This window comes from Mirounga angustirostris, unplaced genomic scaffold (assembly GCF_029215605.1).
Source record: "Mirounga angustirostris isolate CCGP_5_RB_7025 unplaced genomic scaffold, mMirAng1.0.hap1 SCAF_5, whole genome shotgun sequence".
Lineage (NCBI taxonomy): Eukaryota > Metazoa > Chordata > Mammalia > Carnivora > Phocidae > Mirounga > Mirounga angustirostris.
Window position 1 is genome coordinate 146,837,325 of NW_026991713.1, and position 20,393 is coordinate 146,857,717.

General features: G+C 46.6%; 1 long non-coding RNA gene across 2 annotated transcripts; it reads right to left on the bottom strand.

Moving 5' to 3' along the window:
* Positions 1 to 1,347: 1,347 nt before the first annotated feature.
* On the bottom strand, positions 1,348 to 20,248 carry LOC123844451 (uncharacterized). Of its 2 annotated transcripts, XR_006790780.3 has the most exons (5): positions 18,976 to 20,248; positions 18,804 to 18,882; positions 17,144 to 17,261; positions 4,895 to 4,995; positions 1,348 to 4,512 (listed from the first exon to the last, which is right to left on the bottom strand). It is a non-coding gene; the product is annotated as an uncharacterized LOC123844451 (long non-coding RNA). The 2 variants fall into 2 exon arrangements; XR_010411840.1 differs by having other exon boundaries at positions 18,804 to 20,248.
* Between the last annotated feature and the right edge of the window lie 145 nt (positions 20,249 to 20,393).

The following is a 20,393-nucleotide window of genomic DNA, read 5'->3' on the forward strand; positions in this document are numbered from 1 at the left end:
TAGTAAACAGAACAGACAAAACTCCTGCCCCCACAAAGCTTACATTCCGGGGAGAAAAAAAAACTGATCAAATAATGTGTGTACATTGTAATGTCAGCTGGTGATAAGCGCAGTGAGGAATCAGTGAGGTAGGACAGAGGGTCAGGAGGGTTGACAGAGACAGTTCCTATAAACTACCTGGCACAGGGCCCAGCACATAGTAGGGCCTCCACAAGGAGATCTGAATTTCCCTCCTTGTGGTTTAGGGAGTAAGAGCTGCATGGTCTGCAGGACTGAACAGGCCTCCGCTCGCTGGAGGAGACAGAAGGTCATTCCCAGCTGCGGGGCAGGAAAACTGTTTGCTCAGTGTGTGTGTGTGTATGTGGTGTTTAAGATATTTTTTATTGAGGGGCGCCTGGGTGGCTCAGATGGTTAAGCGTCTGCCTTCAGCTCAGGTCATGATCCCAGGGTCCTGGGATTGAGTCCCGCATCGGGCTCCCTGCTCAGTGGGGAGCCTGCTTCTCCCTCTGCCTCTCTCTCTCTCTGTCTCTTATGAATAAATAAATAAAATCTTAAAAAAAAAGGTATTTTTTTATTGAGATGAAATTCACGTAGCATAAAATTCACCTTAACGACTTTCAAGTGAACAATTCAGTGATGTTTAATATGTTCACACTGTTGTGCAACCATCACCTCCATCCTCTTCCAAGATATTTTCATCACCCCAAAAGGAAACCCGTGTCCGCCAAGCAGTCAGTCCCCGTTCCCAGCTCCCCTGTCCCCCACAACCATTAGTCGGTGGCAGGGGCAGAGCAGGATTCAAACCCAGAAAGTCTGTGCTTGTCATGACCACTTACCACTCTTGCCACTCCCCTGTCGTGTCTTGCTTCCTGTCATGCCTCCCATACATGCAGAGCACCGACTCTACCGGCTGTTTCCTCAGGTCTCAGCTTGGGGACCACCTCCTCTAAGAAGCCCTCCCTGATCACCTCTTCTGCTAGTGCCTGTGGCAGAGTTCTGTTAATTTTCCTCATAGCACTTAGCAGTTTGTAATTATTTTGTCTGCTGCTTTACCTACTTACTGTCTGCCTCCACCCCTAGACTATAAGCTTTGTGAGGACAGGGGCCCTTCTGTCTTGCTCACTTTGTACTCCCATTTCTTTTTTTTTTTTTTTTTTTAAGATTTTATTTATTTGAGAGAGAGAGACAAAGAGAGCAGAGGCAGGGGCAGAGGGAGAGGGAGAAGCAGGCTCCCTGCTGAGCGGGGAGCCCGACATGGAACTCGATCCCAGGACCCTGAGATCATGACCTGAGCCGAAGGCAGATGCTCAACCGACTGAGCCACCCAGGCGCCCCTGTCTCCCATTTCTTATCTCAGGGCCTAGCTCGGAAGAGGTACTTAATAAATATTAAGTGCACCTGGAGAGTAGTTGAATAATTAAATAAATGAACCTAACATACAAAACATACTGATGTCATGTTTTTATAGGCCTGACACATACAAATTACATTGTTTTCCAAATATTAATTAATGAAGCCTTTGGAATGGCCCCGAGGGGTTGGCCAAGGGTGCTTCCATGCAGAAGATCCAAGACACAAATAGAGTGAAATGATTTATTCTGGGTCACTGATGACTCAGTGTCTGGGAATAGAAACATACTCCAAAACCTTTGCTCTAATTAGTCAAGGTAATTATTGGGCACAATAATTAGGCACAAATGACCTCAGCCAGGCTGTTTTGCAACCTCGGGAATTTAAGACCTGTACTAATTTTGCTTTAATGACTATTTGTTGCGGCTTGCCACCCCCAAACCTTTTCTGCTTTTTCTGAGCAAGCAAACATTTGTCTCAAAACACAGTCTTTTTGGGGCACGTAGCTGGCTTAGTCGGGGGAACGTGGGACTCTTGATTTCGGGGTTGTGAGTTGGAGCCCCAAGTTGGGTGTAGAGATTCCTTTAAAAAAAAAATCTTAAAACACACACACACACACACAATCTTTTCGATAAGAGATGCTTTTCCTCAACCACTGTCACATTCGGGAGTCGTCCCTCAAATAATTTCCCTCTGATACAGTTTTTGCTCTTGTGGGATTCTTTAGGTTTGGGGTTATTTTAAGAGGTGAATTCTGGTCCTTAGGAAACTCCTGGCTCGTTCGCTGCTTGAGTCAATATTTACTGCGCCCCCTACTGGGAGCAGAGCTCTATACACCACGCTAGAGCCAACGGGGAATAAAACAACTCCCACCCCGGGGGGGGGGGGGGGGAACTTTCTGGGCATTCCTGGCAGTACGAGGAGGGTTTGCAGCATTTGAGTGGTTTCTTTATCGTACTCTTTTTTTTTTTTTTTAAGATTTTATTTATTTGAGAGAGAGAGTGAGAGAGAGAAAGAGCACAAGAGGGGGAGCGGGAGAGGGAGAAGCAGACTCCCTGCTGAGCAGGGAGCCCGATGTGGGACTCGATTCCGGGACTCCAGGACCATGACCTGAGCCGAAGGCAGTCGCTTAACCAACTGAGCCACCCAGGCGCCCTCTTTATCGTACTCTTAACCCCTCATTACAGCTAGCCTTTCCCTTGGTCTTTCTCTATATAAAGCATGGCATTGCGGGAGTTTACTCAAAACAGACCTATGAGGAAGGTACTATTATTAGTGCTAGTATTACCCCATTTTACAGATGGGGAAACCGAGGCACCATCAAGTGCCTTGCGCAGATTCACACAGCTGGTAGGTAAGTGACGGTGGCAGGATATGAACCCAGCTCTCAGAATGGGTCCTCTTACCCACTTGACTGGACTCACCGTACCAACATTTCGGATTGTCCAGAAAGGCCCCCCCAATTCTCTGACATTGCACACCCACTTCTATATTCACACACAAACATCTGCTGGGGACTCTCTGGTGGGAGGCAAAGAGCAGGGATATGGAGATGAACCAGAGCACATCCTTTCCCCATTCTGAACTGCTCCACGCAGTAGCTGGGGTGGAGAGGATTTTGAAAAACTAGGTCAGGCCACTGCCTACTGACGATCTTTTGAGGTTCCCAGGGCTCCTAGACTGGAACCCAGAGGCATCTGGATGTACCTATCATCCCCGGGCTGTAGGTGGCGCCATGGGGCAGAGACCCTTCTCAGGAACCACTGCGTTGCTAATCTAGCATCGCTCTTCTCTAACTTAACCTACCCGCACCCCCATCCCGGAGCGCTGCGTGAGAACCCCTGAGGTGAAGGAGGAGGGAAAGTGCAGGGGAATTTAATCAAGTGGGCAACCACCAGATATCCACCTGCCTCTCTCCGGCTTCCCACATCCTCCCCATCTCAGCTACCCTGGCCCACACAACCACCACTTCTTGCCTGCACGATTGTGATAACCTTCTTGCTGGTCTCCCAGCTTCCCCATTAAAACTAACAATCGCAGTATTTTTAATATGAAAAATTTCAAAAAGGTAGAGAGAATAAGGGCGCCTGCCTGGCTCAGTCGGTGGACCATATGCAACTCCTGATCTCAGGGTCATGAGTTCGAGCCCCACGTTGGGTGTAAAGCTTACTTAAAAAAAAGAAAAGAAAAAGAAAAACAGAAATAGACTGGAATAATGAAGGCAATTGTAACAATGATTAGCTCCTCAGCTCACGGCCAACCATGTTTTACCTCTTCTTTAGCCCCCTGGAATTTCTAATTCCTCCTCTCTGGGTTTTTGTTTTGGTTTTTGGTTTTTTTGGACATTTTCACCCTCGGGGACAGGATAATCTGACTTTTCATCAGTTCCCCCCGCAGATGTATTGTCTGTTGTGGCAGAAACTTTATTCCAAGATTCCTTCAGGGATTTGCTTTTGAATCCAAAGTCTTGCTACTCAAAACCAATTCAGAGACATTTAAAAAAAAGAGCCTCTTTTGCGAATCTTGCAAATCAAAAGCCTTGGCTTTCAAGGTTATTATCTCTGCCATGAATTTCAAAAGCCTGTTTAGGAACTGGTGGAAGCCAAGAATTTGGCTCTTTGGCGCTTTCTTTTTTTTTAACTGGTTTGGGTCAAGCCTCTCCAAGGGGTGTGTATCCAGAGTGATTCAGGCCTGAACTTCAATACTGGGTTTTGTGGGGAGAGGGGTCACAGGATTCCTCTTAAAAAGGGAACAAACATAGCATTGCTTCGTGTGCAGAAAATGCTACTCATTGCTATTTTTGTTGTTGTTGGAATAATTTTAGTGAATTTAAATGATTTCTCTGAATGCTCACAGATGTGATGTCCATTCCCCCGTGTTTCCCTCTGGTTTTAAGCTCTTCAACTATAATTACTCCTAATTTAAACTTTCACTAGACCCTAACTCCCACCTCTGGGGCAGTTATTTTCTACTGAATAAGTCAGGTTCCTAGGTGTTTCTGCAAGAGCGGCTTCTCAGGGCTGGACCAGGGTGCACTTGCAAACCAGCGGGCCTGGCTATCACCTAAAGCCCCATGTCATTTCAAGGTCTGATGCTCCTGCTTCGCCTTGCATCATCTGATTTCCTGTCATTCGTGTTGGTATTCATGTTGAAGTTAGTCACCTGTTAAAAAAAAAAGTAAGATGGGCGCCTGGGTGGCTCAGTTGGCTAAACGACTGCCTTCGGCTCAGGTCATGATCCCAGGGTCCTGGGATCGAGTCCCACCATCAGGCTCCCCCTGCTCTGCAGGGAGCCTGCTTCTCCCTCTGCCTCTGCCTGCCACTCCCCCTGCTCGTGTTCTCTCTCTCTCTCTAATAAATAAATAAAATCTTTAAAAAAAAAAGAGTAAGATTTTTCTTTCCAGGCAAATCCACTGAAATTTCCCAATGTTTTCCAACACCAAAAGTCTCCCAGAATCAGGACTTAGCCAGACAGGATAATTCAGGCCCAGACATGATACACACTGACGGGGAAGGAAGGATGGTTAGCGGTGAGAGCTACTTACTGAGAATAGAATCGCTGGTGTTTATCCTCAGCTCAGCCAACAGCTTCCCTGGTGATCCTACATGCCCACAGTGGGGCTCTGTTTCCAAACGGGCAGTTTTCCTGATGACAAAATCAAAATAAACTTGTGTCCTTAGAGCTAGAGGCAAGAACCCTTGTATTTTTTTTTTAAGTGGTCCAAATGATCGCAATCGTGTGTGATTTTTTTGAATAAACTTCTATTTTTTAAAAAAGATTTTACTTATTTTATTTGAGAGAGAGTGGGAGGGAAAGGGAGAGAGAATCTGAAGCCGATTCCCATGCTGAGCACAGAGCCTGATGCGGGGCTTAATCCCACAACTGTGAGATCATGACCTGAGCTAAAACCCAGAGTCGGACGCTCAAATGCCTGAGCCACCCAGGCACCTCTAAAAATAAACTTTTAGAACAGTTTTAAATTTACAGAAAAGCTGCAAAGATAGTACAGAGAATTCCCATATACCCCACACTCACTTTCCCCTGATTTTCCTGTATTATAAACATCATACATTATTGTATATTTGTCACAATTAAACAACAAATGTTGATACACGATTATTAACTAAAGTCTGTACTTTGTTCAGATTTCTTTAAGTGTTACTGAATGCACTTTTTCTGTTCCAGAATCCTGTCCAGAAAACCACATTACGTGTGAGTGTCTTGTCTCCTTAGACTCCTTTTGGTTGTGAAGGTTTCTCAGACTTTTCTTTTTTATTGAGATGTAATTCATATACTATAACACACACCCTTTTAAAGTGCCCAATTCACTGGAATTTAGTATATTCAAAAATCGTGCTAATTTGGGGCGCCTGGGTGGCTCAGTCGTTAAGCGTCTGCCTTTGGCTCAGGTCATTATCCCAGAGTCCTGGGATCCAGCCCGGCATCGGACTCCCTGCTCAGCGGGAAGCCTGCTTCTCCCTCTCCCACTCCCCCTGCTTGTGTTCCCTCTTTCACTGTGTCTCTCTCTGTCAAATAAATAAATAAAATCTTTAAAAATATATAGTGTATTTAAAAAAAATTGTGCTAATTCTAGGACATTTTCTTCACCTCGATAAGAAACCACATACGCACGTAGTCATTCCCCATTCCTGTCACTCCCCATTCCTGCCACCCCTAGCCCCTGGCAACAGCTGATCTACTTTCTGTCTATGGATTTGCTTATTAAGGATATTTCATATACATGGAGGCATACAGGGGCGCCTGGCTGGCTTAGTTGGTAGAGCATGAGACCCTTCAGCTAGGGGCTGTGAGTTTGAGCTCCATACTGGGTATAGAGATTACTTAAAAATAAATGCAGAATGCCCTTCAATTGGGATTTGTCTGATGTGTTTCTCGTCATTATGCTGGGCTTATGGGTTTTGGGGAGGAAGATCACTGAGGTAAAGTGCCCTTCTCATCACTCATGTCAAGGATGTTGTACTACCATTAGGATTTTTCACTTTTTTTAAAAGCTTTTATTTATTTATTTATTTGTCAGAGAGAGAGAAAGAGAGAGCACAAGCAGGGGAAACAGCAGGCAGAGGGAGAGGGAGAAGCAGGCTCTACACCGAGCGAGGAGCCTGATGCGGGACTCGATCCTAGGACCCTGGGATCATGACCTGATCTGAAGGCACACACTTTAACTGACAGAGCCACCCAGGAGTCCTGATTTCTCACTTTTGATGTGAACCTTGGTCACCTGATGGATGTAGTGTCTGTCAGATTTCTCCACTGTAAAGTGTGTAATTTTAATAGACATTTACATTGATTTCCTCTTCACTTTGGCCACGTGGTTATAAATCTAATATTAGTTTTTGTGACATAGATCTATTCAAATGAAGGCTAGTTTTAACATACTTCATTTGGATTCACACTTTCAAAATTTAGGAGGCAGGGCTCCTGGCTGGTTCAGTCGGAAGAGCATGCCACTCTCGATCTCGGGTTCATGGGTACGAGCCCCACATTGGGGGTAGAGATTACTTAAATAAATTTTAAAAAACTTTATTAATTTTTTTTAAGTTTTATTTACTTGTTTATTTTTAGTAATCTCTACACCCCATATGGGGCTCGAACTCACAACCCTGAGATCAAGAGTTCCATGCTTCATTGACTGGAGCCAGCCAGGCGCCCTTGGATTCACACTTTATTATTATTATTATTATTTTTAAGATTTTATTTATTTGACAGAGAGAGACACAGTGAGAGAGGGAACACAAGCAGGGGGAGTGGGAGAGGGAGAAACAGGCTTCCCCCGGAGCAGGGAGCCTGATGCGGAGCTCGATCCCAGGACCCTGGGATCATGACCTGAGCCGAAGGCAGACACTTAGCTGACTGAGCCACCCAGGCGCCCCTGGATTCACACTTAAAATTTTTTTTTTCTTAAGATTTTATTTATTTGCGAGAGAGACAATGAGAGACAGAGAGCATGAGAGGGAGGAGGGTCAGAGGGAGAAGCAGACTCCCTGCTGAGCAGGGAGCCCGATGTGGGACTCGATCCTGGGACTCCAGGATCATGACCTGAGCCGAAGGCAGTCGCTTAACCAACTGAGCCACCCAAGCGCCACAGGATTCACACTTTAAATAAAGACCTTTTATTTTTTCAGATAGAAGACATTAAATTGCATTAAAAATATCACACTGAAGCAATTTGCACAGATTTTTAAACAAATATTTAATATCCAGTGTTTGTGGATATATAGAGAAAACGGGCATTTCACACTCTGTCTGGGGTGAGGGTGGAGATAGGGAGGACACTCAGCAATTCATCTCCGAGGGCTCGAAATATGCCACCTGAACCCTTCGATTCTATGTTTAGAAATTTATATGAAGAAAACAAATGTGTATGCAAAGATTTGGTCAACAGAAAACCCAACCCAGCTCATTACAGTATTATTTGTAAGAACCAAAAACTGAAAATAAGCTAAGTGCCCCAAATAGGAAATTAACTTTAGAATTGATGACACAACCCACCAGCCCAATGCCATCTGGTGTCAGAAGCATTCTGTGGGTAATGTCAACTATACTTCAATTAAAAACATAAATCATAAACAAAAATAAGTGTTCTGTGGATAGAAACATCTTAGGAACCTCTTTGGGCCTCAATTCCTCATCTTTATTTTTTTTAAGATTACTTATTTATTTGAGAGAGAGACAGACAGACAGAACACAAGTGGGAGGAGGGGCAGAGGGAGAGGGAGAAGCAGACTCCTCACTGAGCAGGGAGCCCGATGCCGGGCTCAATCCCAGGACCCTGGGATCATGACCTGAGCCAAAGGCAGACGCTTAAGGACTGAGCCACCCAGGCACCCCAGTTCCTCATCTTTTTTTTTTTCTTTAAAGATTTTATTTATTTATTTGACAGAGAGAGGCACAGCAAGAGAGGGAACACAAGCAGAGGGAGTGGGAGAGGAAGAAGCAGGCTTCCCACTGAGGAGGGAGCCCGATGTGGGGCTTGATCCCAGGACCCCGGGATCATGACCTGAGCCGAAGGCAGACGCTTAACAACTGAGCCACCCAGGCGCCCCCCCAGTTCCTTTTCTGTGACTATAGATTTAAAATTCCTTTAAAATGGGAATAAAAAATAAATAAATAAATAAATAAAATGGGAATAAAAATACAAACCTCAGGGCATCTGGGTGGCTCAGTCAGTTAAGCAGCCAGCTCTTGGTTTTGGCTCAGGTCATGATCTCAGGGTCATGGGATCAAGCCCTGCATGGGCTCGGTGCTCAGAGAGCGTCTGCTTGAGATTGCGCTCTCTCTCCCTCAAATAAATAACAAATAAATCTTCAAAAAAAATTAACCTCACTGGGGAATTATTAGGATCAAATAAGCTAATACAAAGGCCTCACCATAAATATTAAAACATGTGGAATCATATGTGTGGCAGGGGGACCTTCTCTGAAAAAGGTTATTATTAACGTTAACTTATTCTCAGGTGTAAGGAGATACCCATCCCAGTCCTCTTGTGTTAGGCAGGGTCATATGACCTGCTCTGGTCAACAGATAATGATCAGAAGTAATGTGTCACTTCCTATTTGAGGCAGCAAACAGTCTCTGCAAGACTCTCCAGGCTTCATCTTCCCTTTTGTGGAGGTTGGAGTCACAAGACAGAAGCCGCCTGTACCCCTGAGTCACTGAGCATCATCCCGGGGAGGGTAGCGGCCGTGGATCGTTGCCTGGACCCAGAGCTATGCCTGAGTAAGAAACCGTTGTTTGTGGGGTTAGCTGATTAGCTCTTTTTGTTGTTGCTTGGTGATTGACAACAGCATAACCTCTCCTGACTATTACAACGCATCTGAATGCTTCCGGACAATAACCCAGACAATGTGTTTGGACGATGCAGGGCACCGCCCCTCACATCCTTCATCCCACCGCACATCTCAGCTATTGTTTCAGCCGTTGGGAGAAACCACAGAAACACATGCTGAGCCAAAACCAAGAGCTGGCTGCTTAACTGACTGAGCCACCCAGGCGTCCCTGGTGCTAATTTTTTTTTTTTAATTGAGATATAACTGGCGTTTGATGTCTGACGTTGTATTAGTTTCAGGTGTGTGACATAATAGTTCAATATTTGTATATATTGTTAAATGATCACAGTAAATTTAGTTAACATCCATCACTACACATTGTTACAAATTTTTTTCCTTGTGAATAGGACTTCTAAGATTTACTTTTTTTTTTTTTTTTAAGATTTTATTTATTTGACACACAGAGAGAGACAGCTAGAGAGGGAACACAAGCAGGGGGAGTGGGAGAGGGAGAAGCAGGCTCCTGGCTGAGCAGGGAGCCCGATGTGGGGCTCGATTCCAGGACCCTGGGATCCTGACCTGAGGCAAAGGCAGACGCATAACGACTGAGCCACCCAGGCGCCCCAAGATTTACTCTTTTAGTAACTTTCAAGGGTACTGTTTTTGTTTTTTAAGATTTTATTTTTAGGTAATCTCTACACCCAAAGTGGGGCTCGAATGCACAAACCTGAGATCAAGAGTCTCAAGCTTGGGGCACCTGGGTGGCTCAGTCGTTAAGCATCTGCCTTCGGCTCAGGTCATGATCCGGAGTCCTGGGATCGAGCCCCGCATTGGGCTCCCTGCTCAGCGGGGAGTCTGCTTCTCCTTCTCCGTCTACCACTCTGCCTACTTGTGCTCTCTCTCTGTCAAATAAATAAATAAAATCTTAAAAATAAAAAAAAAAGAGTCTCAAGCTTTACCCGAGTGAGCCAGCCAGGCCCCCCAAGGGCTGGTTTTTTTTTTTTTTTTAGGAAGGAAAGAATATGTCCTTGTGAAGTGATTCTGACCTGCCTGGCCATGGTTAACATTCCCTCATTTGGGCAGACCTGGAGAATCTGTATGTTTGCACCTGTTCCTTGTGGTGGGCAGCCTCTGAGGGGGTCCCCAAATATCCACGACTCTCTCGGTATTCATGCCCCGGTGCAATTCCCTTTCCTGTGGTGTGGTTTGGATTCGCTGATGTGCCTCCGATGAATAGAATACCGCAGAAGTGATGGATGTCACATCCAGGAGTAGGTTATTAAAACCTGTCACTTCTGCCTTGGGCACCTTCTTGCTCTCTCTCTTCCTCTGCTGAAAGAAGCCAGCTGCCAAGTCGTGAGCTGCCCCCTGGAGACTTAATTAACATAACTATCACCCAAACTGTTTCCTTTCCCAACCGGGATTACAATAGAATCCCCTTGTAATCCCTCTTTCTGGTCCTTCCCTGTCCTTCCCTTCATCCCCAGGCAACCTTTGGTCTGTTTTCTGTGACTATAGATTTGTTTGCATTTTCTGTAAAGGGAATGAATCATAAAGCATGAACTTTTTTTTTTTTGGTCTGGCTTCTTCCACTCAGCATAATTATTTTGAGACTCATCCATGTTGTATCATGTACCGAGAGTTCATCCCTACTTATTGCTACACAGCCGTCCGCTGTTTGGATGCCCCACAGTCCGTCTATCCTTCCACCTGTTAAGGGATCCTTGGATTGCCTTCCGTTTTTGCTTCTTGCAAACAGGGCGGATATGAACTTGTGTGTACAGTGTGGGCATAGGCTTTTTCTTCTCTTTGGTAAATACCTAGATGGAATGGTGGGGGTCTCATTGTAAGTGTCTGTTGAATTTTATTTTATTTTGTGACATTTATTTATTTTTAAAGTGACCTCTACACGGGTAGAGATGACTTAAATCTCGAATTCACGACCCTGAGATCAAGAGTCAGATAGATGCTCTACCAAGGGAGCCAGCCAGGCACCCCTGTATGCTGAATTTTCAAAGAAACTCTTGACTTATTTTTCAAAGTGATGGTATCATTTTACAATCGCACGAGAACTCTGTAGGATGTTTTAATGACCCTGGCACTAACCCAGTAAATACCAGGGGTCCCAGTCACTGTGACACCCAACTCCCGCCACCCCATTTCCAAAAATGCTCCTTGGAATGGGACAATATGGCCACATCTGAGAACTGCTAGACCAGAGGCATTTTTGTTCCTGCAGTAGGAACCCCCCACTGACAAACGATGAAAGAAAGCTTGTGAACCCATATTATCTGAACGGAGTTCATGGTCGCCTGAGGTACAAGATGGTGACAAGAGCAGGAGGTAGGTGCTGGTGGTACACCTTGCCTTGACTTTGCATTTTGTGGTTCTTTGGCTTCTGAAAAGACCAAACTGATCTTTATTTAGAGAACCAGGGTTTATACGTAGTGGAGAAGCACCGCGTGGTGGTTGGAACTTAGAGTCGGGACCCATTTGCTTTCCATTCTTCACTTTAGATCTTTTTGTTGTTGTTTGGTCACTGACAGCAGCATAACCTCTCCTGACTATTATAACACATCTGAATGCTTCCGGACAATAACCCAGACAATGTGTTTGGATGATGCAGGGCACCGCCCCTCACGTCTTTCATCCCACCACTCGTCCCAGAGTCTCCCTGGGGTAAAAATAAGTGGTGTTTGGTAATCCTGAGCTGAAAGGTGGTACTTAAGTCCAAAGTACACCTGAACTCAGTTAATTTGCTCTAATCACCTATACTAGCCAAAGATGTGTAGGCAGGACACACACACACACACATCATTATGATGCAACCACAACCACACATTGCAGTACAAAGCCACCAAACTCTTTGTGATTTCTAAAAACCTTCATCCCTGGCCCCCTGTCAAACTGCATCATGCATCAGAATCCCCGGGAAGGCTTGTTAAAGCACGGACTGCCTGGTCCCACCCAGGAGATTCCGATGTCAGGTGTCTGGACAGGTGCCTGAGAATCTTCATTTCTAACCAGTTCCCAGTCGGCACGGCTGCTACTGGAGCCACCCTCTGAGACCCGCTTCCTTACTGGAAGCATTTATTTGTCGATATGAAGTCCAGCTCAGGCAGTGATCTTCCACTGGGGTGATTTTGCCCACCAGAGGACAAAATCTGCAGACATTTTTGGTTGCCCTAACTGGGATGGTGGGCACCTGTTGGGGAAAAAGCCAGCGATGCTGCTCAACATCCTGCAATGCTTGAGACAGTCCCCCCTCCCCAAGAATTATTTGACCCAGAATATCAACCGTGCCAAGGCTGAGAAACTCTCAACTGCCAAGGAATGCATAAATAAATCAGAAGACTATTATCAGAAGGAATAAATATTATGCAGCCACTAGGAAGAATGCTCCTGAGACCTTTTTAAAACTTGAGCAACTGTTTATGATATGTGAGGGGAAAGATAAAAGGAGTACATTTAACATATCAGTGGTTTTGTTCATTTTCTTCATACCGACTGCTTCCTAAAATTTTCTTGTTTATGTGTTTACTTATATGTCATGTCTCCATTTACTAGGACGTAAGCTCCTGGTGCACTTTAGGAGAGTGTTAACTAGTTGGGATACATGACTGGAGAAACCTGATGTCATGTAAGTTAAATCAGTGGTGTACTGGTAGGTTGTTAGCAACAGACTCTCTGGGGGCACCTGGGTGGCTCAGTCGGTTAAGCATCTGCCTTCAGCGCGGGTCATGATCTTGGGGTCCTGGGATCGAGCCCCGCATCGGGCTCCCTGCTCAGCGGAGAGTCTGCTTCTCCCTCTCCCTTGGTGCTCTCTGTCAGATAAATAAAATCTTAAAAAAAAAAAAACAACCGACTCCCTGAAACCGAAAATCTCTCATTTGTAGCATTTCTATGGCATAAATGTGCCCACCGTGGCTGATTTCAAACTACTTCATGATGTCAGCAGAGGAGTTCGATAGATGGACACAACTGGCTTGCTAAGCTCGCAGGAGCCAGCTCCAGCACACCACTGGAAATAATTACATTAATATCAAAGACTGAAAGGAAAAATGCCAAAAGGTTAATGATAGTGCACTGGGATCATGCATATATTAGAAACCAAGAAGCTCCAGCTTGCTAGGAAATGAATTTGAGGGCATGGCTCCTGGGCTAGGGTTATGTCCTCCAAGGAGGAATAGAACAACCTAGCCATTAATATGACTCCGCTCCCAATTTCTGGTCTCAACCCAAATTCTAAATTTGTGATTCAGAGAATCAGTTGACATGATCTTATGGGAGTTCGGGGTGGGGGGGTGATGCATATAAACATTCCGGGCATAGGGGGGCCCACGAGGTGCAGGTGAAATTTGGGTGAAGTAGAAAAGCATGCGGGCCCAGAGACTCTTCTATGGACTGGCTGGTCAGGGAGGGCTGCTCAGAGAAAGTGACATGTGAACTGAGATCTGAATGACAAGAACGTGCCCGACAGAGACTGGGACTGTATTGTGAGAAGAGCCAGCAAGTGCCTTCCTGCTCAAGACGCACTCGGTGCCCCAGGAGCACCAGCATCATTGGGAGCTTGTTAGAAATGCACCCACTCAGGGCCCAACCCAGCCGCACAGAACCAGACTTGGGCATTTGAACGAGATCGCCCGGGGATTTGCGTGAGGATTGCAGAGCTGTGGATTGAATTCGAGAGCCTGCATTACTGTTTCAGGATGCTGGCTGTGGCCAGCCACTGGGACTCCATCGCCTAGACATCTTGCCCCAGTGAGAAACTGGTTTTCTCATGACACCAGTCTTGGCAGATGGACCTGAGCCTTTGTTTTTGTCTTCAGAGCTGTGCCATTTTAAAACAGATTTTAGGAAAATCAAGGAATCACTTAGCAGGGGCACCTGGGTGGCTCAGTCGGTTAAGCATCTGCCTTCGGCTCAGGTCATGATCCCAGGGTCCTGGGATCGAGCCCGCATCAGGCTCCTGCTCAGCGGGGAGCCTGCTTCTTCCTTTCCCTCTGCCCGCCACTCTGCTTACTTGTACTCTCTATCTCTCTGTCAAATAAATAAATAAAATCTTAAAAAAAAAAAAAAATCATTTAGCAGGCAGAAACAGGAGGCCTGAGAAAGAGTCTATCGTGAGGCTCCTTTCGTGGTGACATCACCGCCGTGCTGGAGCGTGCCTCCAGCCCCAGCCCTGAGCACCACCTGCAAAGCTGTGGCAAGCTGGGAAGGCCATGGGCAGTCTTTCTGAAAATGCATTAACTGTCTATGATTCACCCTTCAGCTCGCAGTCAGAAGGAGAGATCATTTTTTTTTTTTTAAGATTTTATTTATTCATTCGACAGAGAGACACAGAGAGAGAGAGGGAACACAAGCGGGGAAGCGGGAGAGGGAGAAGCAGGCTTCCCGCCGAGCAGGGAGCCCGATGTGGGGCTTGATCCCAGGACCCTGGGATCATGACCCGAGCCGAAGGCAGACGCCCAACCAACTGAGCCACCCAGGCGCCCCAGGAGAGATCATTCTTAACCTGACTACTATTTTATAACTGGCAACAATTTGCAACTTCAGTTTCAGGCTGAGCACCAGCCTTGCAAGGAACACACTGTTGTAATGGGGAAACGTTTCATAAAAAGTGGGTAAGAGCAAAGAGAAAGCACAAACAGCAACCTCAAATCTCCCCAAACTACAGAATATTACCTTTATTTTAGCAGCACTGTGAAGATTACTATGAGTTTTACGTGCTATGAGTAATGAATTGCGTTTAGCTGTTGGTGCAGAGAGCTAACCACAGCTGCTTATATAAACTAAAGGGTTTTTCCTCCACTTACTTTAAAAAAAAATTTTTAGAGGTAGTCTAAGGATATCTACAAGTTCATCAGACTTCCTCCTTTCTGCTCCACTATTCTCTGCATATGGCTTCCTTCCTTTTGGTTACCTCATGGTCAAAGATGGCTGCTGCAGCCCTGGCTATCTTATTTGAGTTCCAGGCTCCAGGAAGGAGGAAGTAGCAAGAGCAAGAGACCACGCTAAGTCACGTCCTTTTAAATAGCTTTCCTGGAAGCCCCACCCAATGACTTCCTCTTATTATTTCATCATCCTCCCTTCGTTGCAAAGGAGGCTGGGAAATGTAGTCCTTGAGCTGGGCACACTGCCCACTTGAATACAATTTAGGCTCTGTTAGTAAAAAGTAACTGTGGAATGTATATTGGAAAGGGAGCTAGCCGGCTATGTTATGTTTATATTATCCCATTTTTTTTTTTTAAGATTTTATTTATTTATTTGAGAGAGAGAGTAAGAGAGGGAGAGAGCACAAGAGGGAGGAGCAGGAGAGGGAGAAGCAGACTCCCTGGCGAGCAGGGAGCCCGATGCGGGACTCGATCCCGGGACTCCAGGATCATGACCTGAGCCGAAGGCAGTCGCTTAACCAACTGAGCCACCCAGGCGCCCTATATTATCCCATTTTATGCTCAGTTTGGAGACACCCTTTGGGGAATCCACCATTTCCTGCACGAGGCCTTAGATTCTTGGACACTTTTTCTGGGTCACGACAACAGACTAGCAGTATTTTGTATTGCTTTTTTAAGACGCATAGAATTTGCTTGCCCAAGGTAAGCTGTGTTTTATCCCAAGGTGGGGAGAACATACAAAGCTTCCAATGTTTGTTAAAAATCTCTTTCTTCAGGGGGCTCCTGGGTGGCTCAGTGATTAAGCGCCTGCCTTTGGCTCAGGTACTGATCCTGGAGTCCCGGGATCGAGCCCCGCATCAGGCTCCCTGCTTCACGGGAAGGCTGCTTCTTCCTCTCCCAGTCCGCCTGCTTGTGTTCTCTCTCTCACTGTGTCTCTCTCTGTCAAATAAATAAAATATTAAAAATAAAAATCTTTCTTCAAAACTTAATTTTGTTTCCTGTGTTTCTATTGAAAACAAGTTTAGGGAGAAACACGTCCCTTCAATTTACCGAGTGAGGTGAGCTGTGAGCAGATTTGATCATGAGCTTGCCTTCTGTGCCCCAGGAAAGGTATGAAAAAGGATCAGAACACATCTGTCCCACTCTCCTTCCCACACCTCACAGAAGAGCAAATGGTTGTTTTCTGTGCATACAGACTATGAGATGGCATGGTGGGTCCACCCTCAACTCCCAGCAAGTCACTCCACCTCTGGAGTCTAGGACTACAGGGACAGTAGAATCTCACCCTCAGTAGGGAGCTGAATGCAGCACGGGGGTGTATTTAGTATGTCAACATTGGTCCCAAACTTGAACAGGGCATATATTAAAACACACAAAAACACTGCTCTTGTATAAACGTATATGCTGTTAAGTGTTAATTAAAGATGTTTGATTTTATCCTGTTATTTTGATTGGCCTTTTGTGCTCACAATGTTATTTGACTTTTCTCATATCTTTTGACTCATGCCCTTGAGTTTAACTTTGGCCTTTTCTGGCAGCAGTTAATCTGTGAGGCCACTTATACTGCTTACTGTGATGAATGCATGCATTATATATCATGAGAAGCTGTTGGTATCATGCATTCTCTTGACATTTCTGTGCACTAGGGGAGGAAAAAGATGGGCTGCCATTTCAGTTTTAATTCAGTTGTGTTAACAAATAATCTTGTAGTGTGGAAAGCCTTCCTAAGCCTGATGCAAAACTCAGAAGCTATAACCCTGTGTGTTGTGGAAATAGAAAAGATGTCCAAGATCTATTATAAAATGGAAAATAAAAGCTCAGTTTCCTAACACGCTGTGTAATACATCTTTTATGGTTAACAGTGTTTCCGTGGGGTGTCTGGGTGCCTCAGTTGGTTGGGCATTCAACTGTTGATTTCAGCTGGGGTCATGATCTCGGGGTCCTGGGACTGGCCTGCATTGGGCTCTGCACTCAGTGGGGAGTCTGCTTGAGGATTCTCTCTCCCTCTCCCTCTGCTCCTCCCTGTGCTGGCGTACACTGTTTCTCTCTCTCTCAAATAAATAAGTCTTTAACAACCACCACAACAAAATAAAAGTATTTACATATACATACTTAGAAGTCTGGAAGGATGTTAAAAATGAAAGTACAGGGGCACCTGGCTGGCTCAGTTCGTGGAACATGTGACTCTTGATTGGAGTCGTGAGTTCCAGACCCACATTGGGTGTGGAGCCTATTTAAAAAAAAGAAAAAAGAAAGTATACATTAACTCACATTTTCTTGAGTCATCAAATGCTAATTACTTCAAATGGATGTGAAGTTTCCAGAGCTTAGCTGAGAGATGTCATACGCACTGTTGCTTGTCCAGACCTACCAATTCCAAGGTTGGAGGCTAATGTAGCACTTTCTCAGGCCCCTAGAGTGCTAGTCTTTACTGAATAATTTTGTGGACTGGTATGGCACTCAGTCTTTTTCTCATTTATTCTCATTTAATCCTGAAAGCAAACCCGAGGAGTTTCTATTACCAACTCCATTTATGATGCTCAAAGAGTCATAGTAATTTGCCCAAGGTCACTCAGATAGGAAGTGCTTATAAAATTTAGAAAGCCAAACTAGATGGTACTATCTCATCAACAGAAAGAAAGAAAATGTGGTTTAAGTCAAATCAGATTATTCCTGTTTCTTTTTTTTGGGGTGCAAAAAGGGTGGTTTTATTATAGCATGGGGACGGGACCCATGCGCAGAAAGAGCTGCCTATTCCTGGTTCTTTTAGCCTTTTCCACCTCTGTGCCTTTGAATCCATGCGTCCCTCTGTTCTGAGGGGCCTCTTCCTTCCAGGAACCTTGTCTGTGCTTCATGGCCTAGCAAAAACGCTTCCTACCCCAGGAAGCCCTCTGTGATTCCCACCACTGGGAAGTAACCTTTTATACTCCTTACACATCTTACTTTCTGCCCTCAAGACATGTTGCTTTTCACAGTGGCCGCTGATAAGTACATCCCTCAGCTCTTGCAGGTTGACTATGAGCACCCACTATGAGCACCCACTAGGTATGGACGTGTAATAATGTCGCTTAGGTTTTATAAAGGGCAGTTTAGAATGAAACTAACCAGTAGCCTGGTGTGAGTCATCTTTGTGTGTGTGTGTGTGTGTGTTTCTTGGGGTAGGGAAGAGGGGGAGAGAGGGGGGGAGAACGAGAGAGACTCATTTAAGACCACGGCAGGTCTCAGAAAAATCTCTATGAAAATGCACTCAGATTAAAACTTTTTTTTTTTGCCATAAAAGTAACAGATTTTCAGATGTTTTTCTATTGTAATCATTATTGAAAAAAATTCTTTTAAAAATGATTTTTAAAATTTACCTGAGATTTTAAAGATTTATTTATTTGAGAGAGAAAGCACAAGCAGGGCAGAGGGACAGAGGGAGAGAGACAGGCTCCCCGCTGAGCAGGGAGCCCAATGCAGGGCTGATCCCAGGCCCTGGAGATCATGGCCTGAGCAACAGGCAAACACTTAAGGGACTGAGCCACCCAGGCGCCCCTGAAAAAAAAAAATTTCTTTTCATATTATAGAGTTAATAGACTATTTTTGTAGTCTTGTACAAAATAGGTAAACCCTAGGCTGTGTGCCTCTGATACTGGATGGACAAAGTACACCAGCCTGGTGCTCCCACTCTGGTTGCCTGAAGAACTGGAGGTTCCCCTATAACCCCTACTTTTGCCTGGCATGTCATTTCTACGGTGGCCTCTAACCCCCTTTCTTCCTACACCCTACTTACCAATCTTTTTAAGATTCAACCAGGAATAAGACTGCCAAGATTCTCCCCTCCGAAAAGTTATTTATTGGTGACAAGAGACCTGTAAGTAAACACATCAATAGTAGGATCATTTCAGGTAGTGAGGCAGGGTATGAAAAAATAAAACCAGGCAATAGGCGTGTGGAACCTCTACCTTAACAAGGCTGGTATGACAAGGGCTCTGTGCTTATAGGCCATTTGAGCAGAGCCTTGAGAATTGAGGAGGAGGAAGATTCCAGAGAGAGTACCGTGAGGGTAAAGGCCCTGAGGCAGAGAAGAGCTTGGTGTCCTGGGGAAACAGCAAGAAGGCCAGTGTGTGACTGGGCAGCACAAGCCAAGCAGAGGACGGCGTGAGATGAACACAGAGGACGCGGGCCCAGATCCTGCAGGGACCATAATGAGGGGGTCAGCTTTTAGTCCAGAAGTGCCGGCTGTAAAGCCACCTTGCTTTGCAGGAGCGCGCTGTGGCAGCTCCTGAGGGGTGGTGCCCTGGACGGCTTCTGCAGGCCCTGGTGGCTCCTGTCCTCGCCGCCAACACCTGGAGGGCCGGTTTTGCCTCTGTGCGGTCACCTCTCGTTTGCGTGGCCTCTTCCTCCGGGGGCTGGAGCCGCGGGGGTGACGGGGCCGCAACGCGGCGCAGGTTAACGGGAGGCCAGGCGGTCCACCCCGCGCAGCCACGCGGGTTCCGGCCGGAGGAGGTGGGGGCTGGCGCGTTACGCAGGCGGCCACACGTGGACCCGGAGTGTGCTCCCCGGGACAGGTGCGGGGCCGCCACCCTGGCCGGGGCGTCCCGTCCCGCGCTCCGGTTCGCTGGCGGCCTCTCGGGCGGGCTGGCGGCCGCGGCCGGCGCGTCACAGGACGCTGTCCCCGAAGGGCAGCGGGCCGCAGGAAGGGCCTGCTAGCCTCGCCACTTGCAAGTTTTTTTGGGGCTCGGAAGCCCAACTTGCCCATCCGAGAAATGGGACTCTGAAATAAACAGATGGGGGGGCGCGCTCTGCCAACTTGGACGTTTTATTCTTTCTCTACGTCCCTACCCACTTTGGAGCCCAAGGGGCTGGAGCAAGCGGACTGCCACCCCAGACACCCGGCGTCCCCGACGGGCGGTGGCTCGACTTAATTTTGCGTCCCCTGAGGCCGGGAAGCTCCTAAAAAACCCCCGCGGGGCGCGACCGCTGGGTCGGGTCACGTGACTCTCGCTCGACGCCCCGCCGGGGGGGGAAGCAAGCAAGTGCGCATGCGTACCTTCTATCTCCTCCCCCCCCGTTTGATTTGGATGCAACCACTGTCAGCTCCTCTCCCTCCTTTTCCTCCTCTTCCGTCCTTCCTGACACACGTTCCCTTCCCCCCGCCCATTGGTTACGTCCGGCAGACAGGACGGTGAGCCAATCACGGTGCTGTGTTCAGAGGCCGGCACGCGGAACCGGTCGGATCGGGCCAATGAGAGCTCTCGGAGCGGGCGCGCCCCAACCGAGCAGGGGAACAGAAGCCGAGTGGGCGGTGCTTCCCCAGTCAGCATGTGGGCGGGGGAGGGCGGGGACCAGCAGCCGCAGAGACGTCGACGGCGGCGGCGAC